The following is an 11,326-nucleotide window of genomic DNA, read 5'->3' as shown; positions in this document are numbered from 1 at the left end:
GTCTAACTTCAGAGTTTGTTGCATAACATAGTGTAAAAGCAGAAGTAAATAAAGAGACATACGATATATCTTGGTTCCTCTCAACCTGAGATTAGTCCAATCCCCGTACAACATAAGAGCTTTTTTACTATAATCAACAAATAAAAATTTGCTTAATCAAACTAGAAAGAGACTTATGTTCAAGCCCTCAAGCAAGAGACTTCCTTGCCTAAACAACATGTTCAGGACTTCCTGCTCAATCCCACAGAAAGAGACTTCTTTCTCAATCACACCAGATCGAGACTTCCTGATCTTCCCTCAAGCATGATCCTTCAATGCTCAATCACATTGATCGAGACTTCCTTGCTCTGCCCTCAAGCATGAGACTTCAATGCTCAATCATCAGAAAGAGACTTACTTTGAGCATAAAGGCTAGAGTCTTCAGATTGTCTTAACAAAAGAGTCTGGCATTAACCTTGTGTTTATATGTGTGCTTCTTAGTTAAGAAGATACATAGAGGTCTTACACTCTTAAGAAGAATACAAATTAATTGCTCCTAAGTGTAGAAGAATTAAGTCTTCATTCTTCTTCTCTTCTAGCACATATTTTCTTATTTTTTGTGCATTTCTGTTATGTTGATCTTCTCGATCATATTCACATATTATTTCTTAAAGTCATATGTGAATATGTTTTACCCCACTCTTACACACCTAACCCTTATAGTTATGTTTCTTTTTGAGTGTGTTTCTCTCACCTATGTGTTATGTGTTACACAATCTCTCTCTCAACCCGTTTTTATGAACTGGTATCACATCCTTGTGAACTCAGTCACATATTCTTCAACTCACGTTCATTCTTATTTTTTTGAATGTCTTTAACTTTCTTCTTATATAGATACTGAGAATAGATTTGTTGAAGATTAAAACTACCCATGGTACAAGTAGCCGTTAAAGGTCTTTAGCTAGAGCATATAAAGTGAACTATAAACTACTCTAGCATAGAGACATTGAGAGAAGCAGAGTATAGTTCAGAATAGTTGAAGAGATTAGATCCTGACAACATTACTTTTTGCTTGATTAGATATAAAGTAGTGTACCTTTGTCACGAGATCGTCTTGAGATAACTTCTGATCGGAGACTTCTTGTAGAAGTTTGTTGAAGCTTGATATGAGTAATTGTTATCTTTATACTTAACTTCCTGAATCATAGGCTTTTTATAGAATTAGTTAAAGCATGATCAAAAGTTAAAGTATATCTTCAGAACCTGGTTGGAATGAGAATTCAGAGTCTTGAGTTCACAAGTTCTGAGCTTGCCATTATCAGAGTCTTGATCATAACTAATCTAGATGAACACTTTCAGAGTTGTCTTGATATAAACAATATTCCTTTAAAGCAGAATCTTCAGAACTGTCGATGAAGCTTGTTCAGAATTTGCATAGTCATTCCTTATGACAGATTCTGCTTGCTTCAAATGACTCTAGTCTTCAGAACCTTGTTGACTTTGAATTTCAAGTAAGCTTAGGTTCATCATCTGAAATACTTGAGTTGACTCTTCAGAGTCTGAAGGCTTGGTTATGATCCTTCAGATTTAGAATAATTTGCTTCTCTTTAATGAATCTTATAAGTGATTAACTTGATTTATATCAAGGTTAATGTCTTTTGATCCTGCACACTTGAACAATCATTAGTAAACCTTATTGTTCTTTAAATACTTTGTTATCATCAAAACCTTTTATGTGCATGAACAAATCTTATTCCAATAATCCCCCCTTTTGATGATGACAAACAAGTGTATTTAAAAATAATGATTAATGATTTAATTAACATAGTCTAACATCTCTGAGGTTTGTAACTTTCCCCTAAGTTAGATAGTCCATTAAGGTGAGGTTTGTAAGCTCCCCCTAAGTCTGATAGTTCTTTAAAACGAGGTTTGTAAGCTCCCTTAACTCCTTTATCTATGTTAATTAAATCTTATAATTTTAATCAACAAACTGACTTTATGTTTGAGGTTTGTAAGCTCCCCCTTAGTCTGACATTTCATTAAGGTAAGGTTTGTAAGATTTCCCTAAGTCCCGTCTTTGTTAATTAAATTTATCATTTAAGCCCAGTAAGGTAAATTACTCAAAAATATAAATAACTTAGAGTTTATAACTCAGAATTTATTTTGGCAGAAACTACTTTGTTCAAGTTCTAATGCTTTTAGAAATGCATCAATATCTTCTTAAATACTCTATGCATTTCCTCCCCTTTTTGTCATTATAAAAAATATTTTAAAAGAAAGAATTTTTTTTAAAAAGAAGAAGACGATTTAAAACAATTTAAAGTCTTTTCAAGAATCTGAATGAAAAGGTAATTAACAAAAGAAATTATTTACTTCTTATAGTAAATCAAAACTGTTTCAGTTTCCAAGAAGTAATTATGATCCAGTATGGCATGCTTAATTCGTGATTGGCTTTGAGAATTTCAAATATCATAAACTTAAACCATGCAAGGATGATTTATCTTCCATACTTCTATTATAAAATCAAAGAATCATTTCAATTTATAACTCAAACTACATTAGACATCTTACTCAATTAAATCAAAATGAACTCATCAGCAGAGAAATCTTCTACCTCTCATGTCTCAGAAGCAACCCAGGTTCAAGAGGATGAGACCTCTAAGAAGACACCTGAACAAAAGAACAAATCTTCGTAGGCGAATTCTTCCAACAATCTTCTTCAAATTTTGAAGACAAAGATGACCATTAACAAGATGAGAAAACCTATGAGAAGCAAAAGTTCTTCCAAAATAGTCTATTTTGATTCAGATGCTAAAGATGATTGGGTTGTGAGATGGGTTAAGTTTCGTCAAGATCGAGTTTTAAAAGATGATTAAAAATATCTTGTAACTAAGTAATGTAATCAATTTTTTTTATCAATGAAATTTTCACCAATTTCTTTAGCATATCATTATTTAGTCATAATTATTTCTTACAGAAGAAACTGATAAGGAAGTATCAGAGTCAAAACAAATCATATAAGACTAAGCAAATGAATTATTTTAACATAATGAGTTTCAATATATTCATTGAGTGGGGATGCTTTACAATTCATACAAACAAAAATCAAGAATAATATCATAAACATTACATCTAAATAATCCAACTAAAAAGAAAAGAAAAGCACAAAAGAGAAACTTAAGGACGCGTTACCTGCCAAAATGAAACAAAAGGCACATCTTGAAGCTGAACATTATGGGAATTTTCTTTATCCTGATGTCAGCTATCGAGTTATTTCTCCATATATTGAATAAAATTTCATTCACATTTAAAACATGAAGAGGATAAATATTCAATATTTGCGTTGAGAAGAAGTGGGAGATCTATTTCATCAGATTCCCTAAAATCTAAGTTCTCAAGTGGCTTGACATCAGAAGATGATTGCAAACTACCCTTTTTCGAGAACGAAGATTAGATATCTTCGATAGATCATAGATATCCTTAAGAATACACTAAATTTGTTTCGAAACATGAATATTCAGGGTAATTCCATCAACTTCACATACACTTGCATAAGAAGAAGTGGATGAGGTGATGATCAAATTTACATCGAAAGCTCCGAAGAGGATGGCAAGCTTATCATCAGAAAGTTTAATCCATAATTCTTTGATCAAACTTAATCATGTATGACCAAAGATACTTTTGGAGTAGCCATCCTAACCTTGTTTAGAACACAACTTTGAAGACTATTTCTCGAGGAACTCATATCTTCAAGGTTGACAAACCTTTCATTGATGACAACCGGTTGGTTTGTTAGGCCAAGGTTTGATCTAAAAGTCATCTCAGGTTGAGACAAAGGATTAAGGAGGAAGGTCTTGAAAAACACAAACATGTGATTTTTTGAGATGAGATACAAAACTAGAAGAAGAAGGCCAATTTAAATAGAAAAAGGCCAATAAAATCCAAGAGCTAGGGGTATCAGCAAATAAGCGATTTAAAATATTGCCCCTTTTTATCAACTCTTTTTAAACTAATCAATATTTTGTTCTGAATAAAGACGTGGAATAAAGATATACTCAAATATCCATAATATTTATCCAAATGGTATAAATATTATTTTCATAGGTTTAAAAATCCTCAAATGAGTAAGTTGTTCAAACTGGTTACGCATAGATAAATCATATACATGGACCAATCACAAATAACATATCCTGCACATAAGCTGTCTAAAGAATGAAGATGATTGACATACCTTTCTGCATATTCTGAACATCCTTTGCAGATTATTTTAGAAAAGAATTAGTATTTAAAATCATCTATTGTTGAAGTAGATTCATGTTCAGCAAGGACTTGAATTTCAGAAGACTAGAGACAGTAGCCCTCTTTTCCTTCTTCTTCGTTGAGTTAAGATCTAGAACATATGCTTTCATCTTGTTGTAGGTTGTAGATGTCCATCATCCAGGCTCCAGAACAAATGCTTCACCTTTTACCTTAGTTTCTGAATTATTTAGAAACTTGGATGTATAGGTTTTTGGTATAGGTTTCCTTGTAACCTTTGACTTTGAGATCTTAGGTTTTGAATTCCTTTCACCTTTTGACCTAAGGATCATAGTGTCTGGTTTCTTAAGAAACCACTGACTTTAAATTTTTAGGTTCTATTCCAATCAAAACCTTTGACTTCTCTGTCATTGATTTTGGTGTATTCAGAATCTTGCTACACTCAGCAGCAAATACACCAAGGTCTTTAATCCTTTTATCAGCATAGCTTAAAGAAGAAGATTGCTTTCATTTTGAGCAACAAGACTACATTCTCATCTTCATCATATTCTTAGTCATACTCTGACTTAGTTTCAGAATCAGAGAGTGTATGAGCCATTAGTGCAAGAATGAATTTTTTAGTATCACTATCTAAATCTTCCTTTTAAACAATATAAATTGTTTGCAAGATATTTTGCTGCTGTATTTGAGTCAAGCTGCAAAAGTTCTTAATCTTGCTCTTCCTCAATAAGCAAATTAAGATTAAACCTTGATTCCTGCAACAAGCACATTTTCCCCACAAGTCAGTTTTAAAGACTAAATAATCCTTTCATACTCACCAAGCAAATGGCTTCAACAAGCACACTTATCCCACGAGTCAGTCTTAAAGATTAAAAATCATTTCATACTCACAAAGTAAATGACTTAAGAATAAAAAGGTTTCTTGATTTCTTCAACAAGCAAACTTGTCCCACGAGTCAGTCTTAAAGATTAAAAACTCTTTCATACTCACAAAAAAATTGAGTTAGAGTAGAAATAATTTTCTTGATCCACAAAAATTTGAAAGAAACCCCCTCCCTTTTTGGTTATTCAAAATTCTCCTTCAAGGTTATATGCTTATGTTTAAGCTCTCAGCACAACACTAACATGACTTTCTTCAGCTTATCTTTCTTTACCTTTTGTAGTTTCCATTATTTGACTGATGAAGAAAACTTCATTGAAAGATGAAGTACTAACTTGATAGTTTTTCTCACCAGATCTTTTTTGTTTCACTGTTAAGTGAAAAAGCATAACAAGACTCTGATACCAACTGAAGGTGTGAAAAATATGCACAAGAAGGACGATTGAATTGTGTATATCAAAGTTTACTTCTTTTTCTTCAACCTATTTCAGAACCTAAGATGTCAAGCTCATATTCTGATCCAAGTAAGAAGTTGAATTAGATCAGAGTCTGACTTCAGAGTTTGTTGCACAGTGGAATGTAAAAGCAGGAGTAAATAAAGAGACACACAATATATCCTAGTTCCTCTCAACCCGAGAGTAGTCCAGTCCCCTTGCAGTACAAAATCTTTTTACTATAATCAATAGGTTACAATTTCCTCAATCAAACAAGAAATAGACTTTTGTTTAAGCCCTCGAGCAAGAGACTTTCTTGCCTAAACAATTTGTTCAAGACTTCCTGCTCAATCCCACAAAAAGAGACTTCTTTCTCAATCATACCAGGTCGAGACTTCCTGCTCTACCCTCAAGAATGAGACATCAATGCTTAATCACACTGATTGAGACTTCCTTGCTCTGCCCTCAAGCATGGGAATTCAATGCTTAATCATCAGAAAGAGACCCACTTAAAGCATAAATGCTAGAGTCCTCAGATTCTCTTAACAAAAGAGTCTGGTATTAACCTTGTGTCTATGTGTGTGCCTCTTAGTTAAGCAGATACACATATATTTTAAACTCTTGAGCATAGTACAAATTGATTGCTCCTAAGTGTAGAAGAATGAAGTGTTCATTCTTCTTCTCTTCTTGCACATATTTTCTCTTTGTTGTGCCTTTATATTTGATTGTGATTTAGTAAGTCTATGTGAACCGTGACTGCAAGTGCACAGTCCTATCGCGTAGTTTTAAAGATTATCGAACCCACAAGGACTAATAATCGAACATATCATGGTCTAATGTTGCTATGTAAATCTAAGGTTGATGATCGTTCTAAGCTTGGAGGGATGAAGAGAAATAACTATAACGTAAATAGAATAAAGATATGAGATATAGGGGATATCGGTATGTAATAGATCAAACTTCGGGGATTCGATAGATAGTTCGTGAAATCTTATTGGTTAAAATATTCTTCAGTAGAAATTATTTATAGTAAGGACTTAGTCTCACACTCTCGTTTTTATTGACTATGACCATACTCCTAAACCATAATGCTAGGCTCTCGCGGTCTATTTTAATGTATGCTAAACAATAATGCTGGAACAAATTGTTTAGGCAAGAAAGTTTATTGTTCCAGCATTATTGTTCCAGCATTATGGTTTTATTGCCGCGTACATAAAAAGTTTTGTAAATTTTTTCCAACATACATTATCAAGACTCGTAGAAAACACAGTTGCATTCGGATACTCATTCTAGTCTATAAATTTTACTTTGGTTAAAAATTGTATTAACAGGTACTCACTTCCACACTAAGGGTATGGTTGGAACACATAGTCGCAATGTTGCAACCATAAGTCTCCCTCCTATACAAACCAATCTGAGTCATGTTGTCATGCCTAATCCTATCTTACTAAACCTTCTTTTTATCCTTTTTCATTCTGGCGCAATCACATTAAGCCCGTTATCCTTTCATATTCATAGCAAGATAGTATGTTAGTGACTATGATCTCATTATTATTCATTTATTTCTTTTTCGCACTTTGGCTCAAATAACAGTTGAAGATGGTTATACTGTTGGGCTAAATGACCGGGTGACGGTCACCTAACTTAGAAGGAACAATATTTTTCATACATTTCGTAATCTTTTCTTCTTTTAAGCCTGAAATCATACACTTATTTGCATCGACTTCTTGCGTAGTGTGTGCTTAGGATGGTGTTGACTGCTAGATAAACCACTTAAGGAAATATTAAAGGATAAAATTTAAGGCTATGGCATGACAAGTACTCAAATCGATCTTATACTTGGAGATTTAAGGTGTTAAAACGATACCGATCTTATAAAGTTTTTACAAATCTCTACAATTCAACTTCTATTTGATTTATAAGTTAGAAATTTCAAAAGGTGTACTGTATCTCTAAGTCTAGATTTTTGCGAAAATTTTGTATGGTTAAGTAAATAGGAGAATTAGTAAATAACGAAAACCACGCATAAAGACTCGATAGCACATTGATATTTAACCCGACTAACACTTTAACAAAAATTAAAATAACCAAACAAAAAAATAAAATAACTAAAGGAAATAACAATAATTAAATCTAACTAGAAATCGGTAAAATAAAAAGCGGTAAAACTTCCTCCCTCATACTTAAATCTTGCATTGTCCCCAATGCAACGACATAAGATAGGAAAGAAAGGTAGAACCTGGGTATTCTGCTACTGGCGCCTTCTGCCACATGTACGTGCACGTCCACCGTTTCCTGGCTGGTGAGGTGGCGTGTAGTTCTGGAGATCTTCCACACGCATTGTCAATGTTGCCATTTCATCGATCAAGTCAGACATGTTCTGTTCGATTCTAAAGGCGTAGTCGTGCTGATCATGCTGCATTTGGCGAAGGATTTGCATCATTTCAGTTTGCTGAGCTTCCATGTTTTGGATCTGTAGGTCGCGCTGAGCGTCTAATTCGCTACGCCGCAACAATTCAGCATAGATCTCATCAAGAGTGACTGGTGCCACATTTCTTCTTGGTCTTTGACTAAAATATGTACCTGCAACATTTTCAAAGGACATGTGTGTGGTGTGTGGGTCAGTAGCGGGAGTAGTTTGCTCCGGAATGTGATTCTCATCGGTGTCCCCACCAGTAGCTACATTCTCAGGAATGTGCGCGGGGACTTGGTTAGGAACCGGATCATTAGTATAACGATAATTATTAGAGTTATGCACATCTGTGCGGTTTGGATTTGGGAGGATAAGATCTTGTAAGATATTATTAGCAATTATTAAATTAAATTTACCTTCACTTCTTCGTTTTACTAGTTTCATGCTCTTGGCCATGTCAATGTCAATGGCATGATGCGGGAGCGGGGTTAGCCTGGAGAATTTTTCTTCGAGTCCTAGGATTCTGGCTATGGAGGTTATTAAACCTCCAAAAATAACCGGACCTCGCTTTGCATTGACAATGACCTGCATGTGAGATAGCATAAAATGGACGGTATTCACCTTTTGTGGCAAAAATGTGGCGAAAAAATAAAAGAGTTATTTTTCGTTCACCTTGTTAGAGTTTGCTCGGCCAAAAATGGTGCACGCCAATATTTGGCGGAAATATCGAGTAGTCGGGTTTTGAATTAAAGTGGCTCTGTTTCCCTCAAAACTATGGGTTACTGTACCGGTTATTTCCCTCCAAAATGGTTGGAAGGCGCGTTGCCAACCCTCAGTATCTGGGACCTCACTTACTACGCCATCCCCATAGGGGAAATTTAGCAGGTCTGCTAGTTGAGAAAATGTAAGGTCATATTCGACGTTAAATTAACGAAAATGGACAGTCCCACTGGAGCAGTTTGTGTTGGGTGTGGGACTAAAAATTAACGAGCTTAGAAATTCTAGTGTTAATTGAGCATAAACAGGGTCCTTGAGAGATATAAAATAATTTAAATTTAAAGTCTCTAGCATATAGTTAACACTATCTAGAATTCCTAAAGCAAATAAACAGGGTTCATCGGTGTACCTTGTTGATTCGATCTTTCTTACGTTGAGAGACGTGTACGTCTCCTCTTGTAATTCGCATGGCTCGCCGTTTCTGAACACTATTTTATATTCCCTCATTTGTGTCATAATGAATTTCACACACTTTGTGTAATATAGTGAGAATAGAGCAAGAGAGAAGAGAAATATGTAAATGAGAGGTGTGGTTTGTTGGTAATGTTGGTGGTTTATATAGAGGTGATGGTGGTTGGAAAATTAATTGGTAAATAAATTGCATTTCCGATTTTTTTATGTCTTGGTCAAAGAGTTATTGAAAGTGGTTGAATGACATTAAGGCATTGTCTTGCATGCAAGGGACAACACCATAAAGTGATATGAATGGTCAAAATACACAGCTTGCGCGTGCGAGCTTGTGTAGTGGCTTGTGCCACTTTTGGTGTTGGTGGCGGGCGCCACAATGGGCCCTGTGGCGGGCGCCACAACCCTCACATGGGCGCCACAACCGTGTGTGGCAGGCACCACATGCAATGTGATTTCCCATGTGTGTGCCTTTATTTTCTTTGACCATAAAATTTCAATGGAATTTAGTTTACTGATAGTATATAGTGTATGGGAATAATAAACATGATATAGTGGAATGGAATTTAATGACAAAATTGACGAATAAAAGAATGGAGTAGACGGGAAAAGATGACATAATTTGTCTACTGGAATAAAAATAAATGAAGTAATTAAATAAATCCCAATGTGTAAAAGCAAATAACAATAAAATTCCAAGCAAGAAAATAAAATAAAAGTCACTAAATCGGTAAGTCAAATAAATTAGCCATTACGGCGACTGCTGGTAGGAGGAGCGAATGAGTAGAAGTGCTGGTAAATGTGATCCAAGTTCTCTGTCACTACATCCATAAAGCTGTGGAATTTCACACGTAGGGTGCTTAGCTCACCTCTCAGATTGGCGACGTCTTTCGGAACAACTTCGATGGCAACAACATGATCGGTGAGAGGTGCAACAGGTATAACTAGGACATGTGATTCAGCATCAGAGAGATAATTGTCAAAGTGGTCGTAGATTTGGGGTGTATCTAGAGGAGAAGGTGGTGCATCTGGTGGTCCATCCAAATCATAGAGCCAGTTGTTTCTATCATGTACACTCGTCCTAGGGTCTGACAGGGTAAACAGGTGTACTACTTGGCTGTTAATTAGGAATTCAAACACATTCGGGTCTAGGTTCCTAATGATACCGGTGTTGACACAAAATCGGATGTTCATAGGTCGTATGACCCTGACGAGTGAGTAATGCAGACCTATTGCATGTGTTATCATGGTCACTAAGCCTCCTACTGAGATTGGTCCATAGTCTTCCTGTGTTATATGGTACAGGTTAGCTATCATGAATGTAGCAGCGTTAACAGGTCAGGCCTGTGATGCACAGTACATTATAAATAGTTCGTCTTTGGACACAAATGTTTTGTTCTTTTCCTTTCCAAATAGAATGTGAGTTGGGATCTTATGAAAGTAACGAATGGCAGGGTTATGGATGTTCTCTGATTGCATAAGGTCTGGCTCGGGATGGTTGTTTCCAGTGATGCTACCCCAAAAGAGGTCTAATTGATGGTCTACAAGTATGTCTTCCTGGTAATGGTGAAGGTATCAGGGTCATTAGGACATCCTAGGAGTTCATCCATTTCTCTGTGGGTGCAGCGGTAGTCTTTATCAAACAACCTAAAGGTGATTAGGCCTTTGTTAAATCCCACATCATGGTTTGGCAGGTACACTATGGAGCTTAGGAATTCTAAAGTCAATCTACTGATGGAACTAAATTTTCTTTTGATAGCAAAGGTGTCCCAGCCTAGTTGGTTAATTAGGAACATAGCATTGTCTCTTATACCTAATTTTATTATGGTGTGTTCATCTGGGTATAAGGTTAGTGTCACTTCTCTCTGAAATAGAGCCTCAAAACGTTTTCTTTGAGCTCTGCCTCTGAAGACTATATCCATGTAATCTACTTGTTGCATTGTGATATTCAGTAGCTAGATAAAATCAAGTAGATAATAACATTAAGTTAGTAATGGTCAATAATACAGAAAGGTACTGATTAATTTTATGAGAAATAAATAAAGAAGAGAACAAAGAAATGAAAATTAAGCAGTAGTAATAATTATAAATTTCTCGCCTTGAGAGCGAGTACTTGGCATACACTCGACAAATATAGAAAGGGAAAAATAATTGTTTGCCTTAGTCTATACTGGGTAACGC

Source organism: Lathyrus oleraceus, chromosome 6, assembly GCF_024323335.1.
Source record: "Lathyrus oleraceus cultivar Zhongwan6 chromosome 6, CAAS_Psat_ZW6_1.0, whole genome shotgun sequence".
NCBI classification, from domain to species: Eukaryota; Viridiplantae; Streptophyta; class Magnoliopsida; order Fabales; family Fabaceae; genus Lathyrus; species Lathyrus oleraceus.
This window is presented reverse-complemented; position numbering follows the sequence as displayed.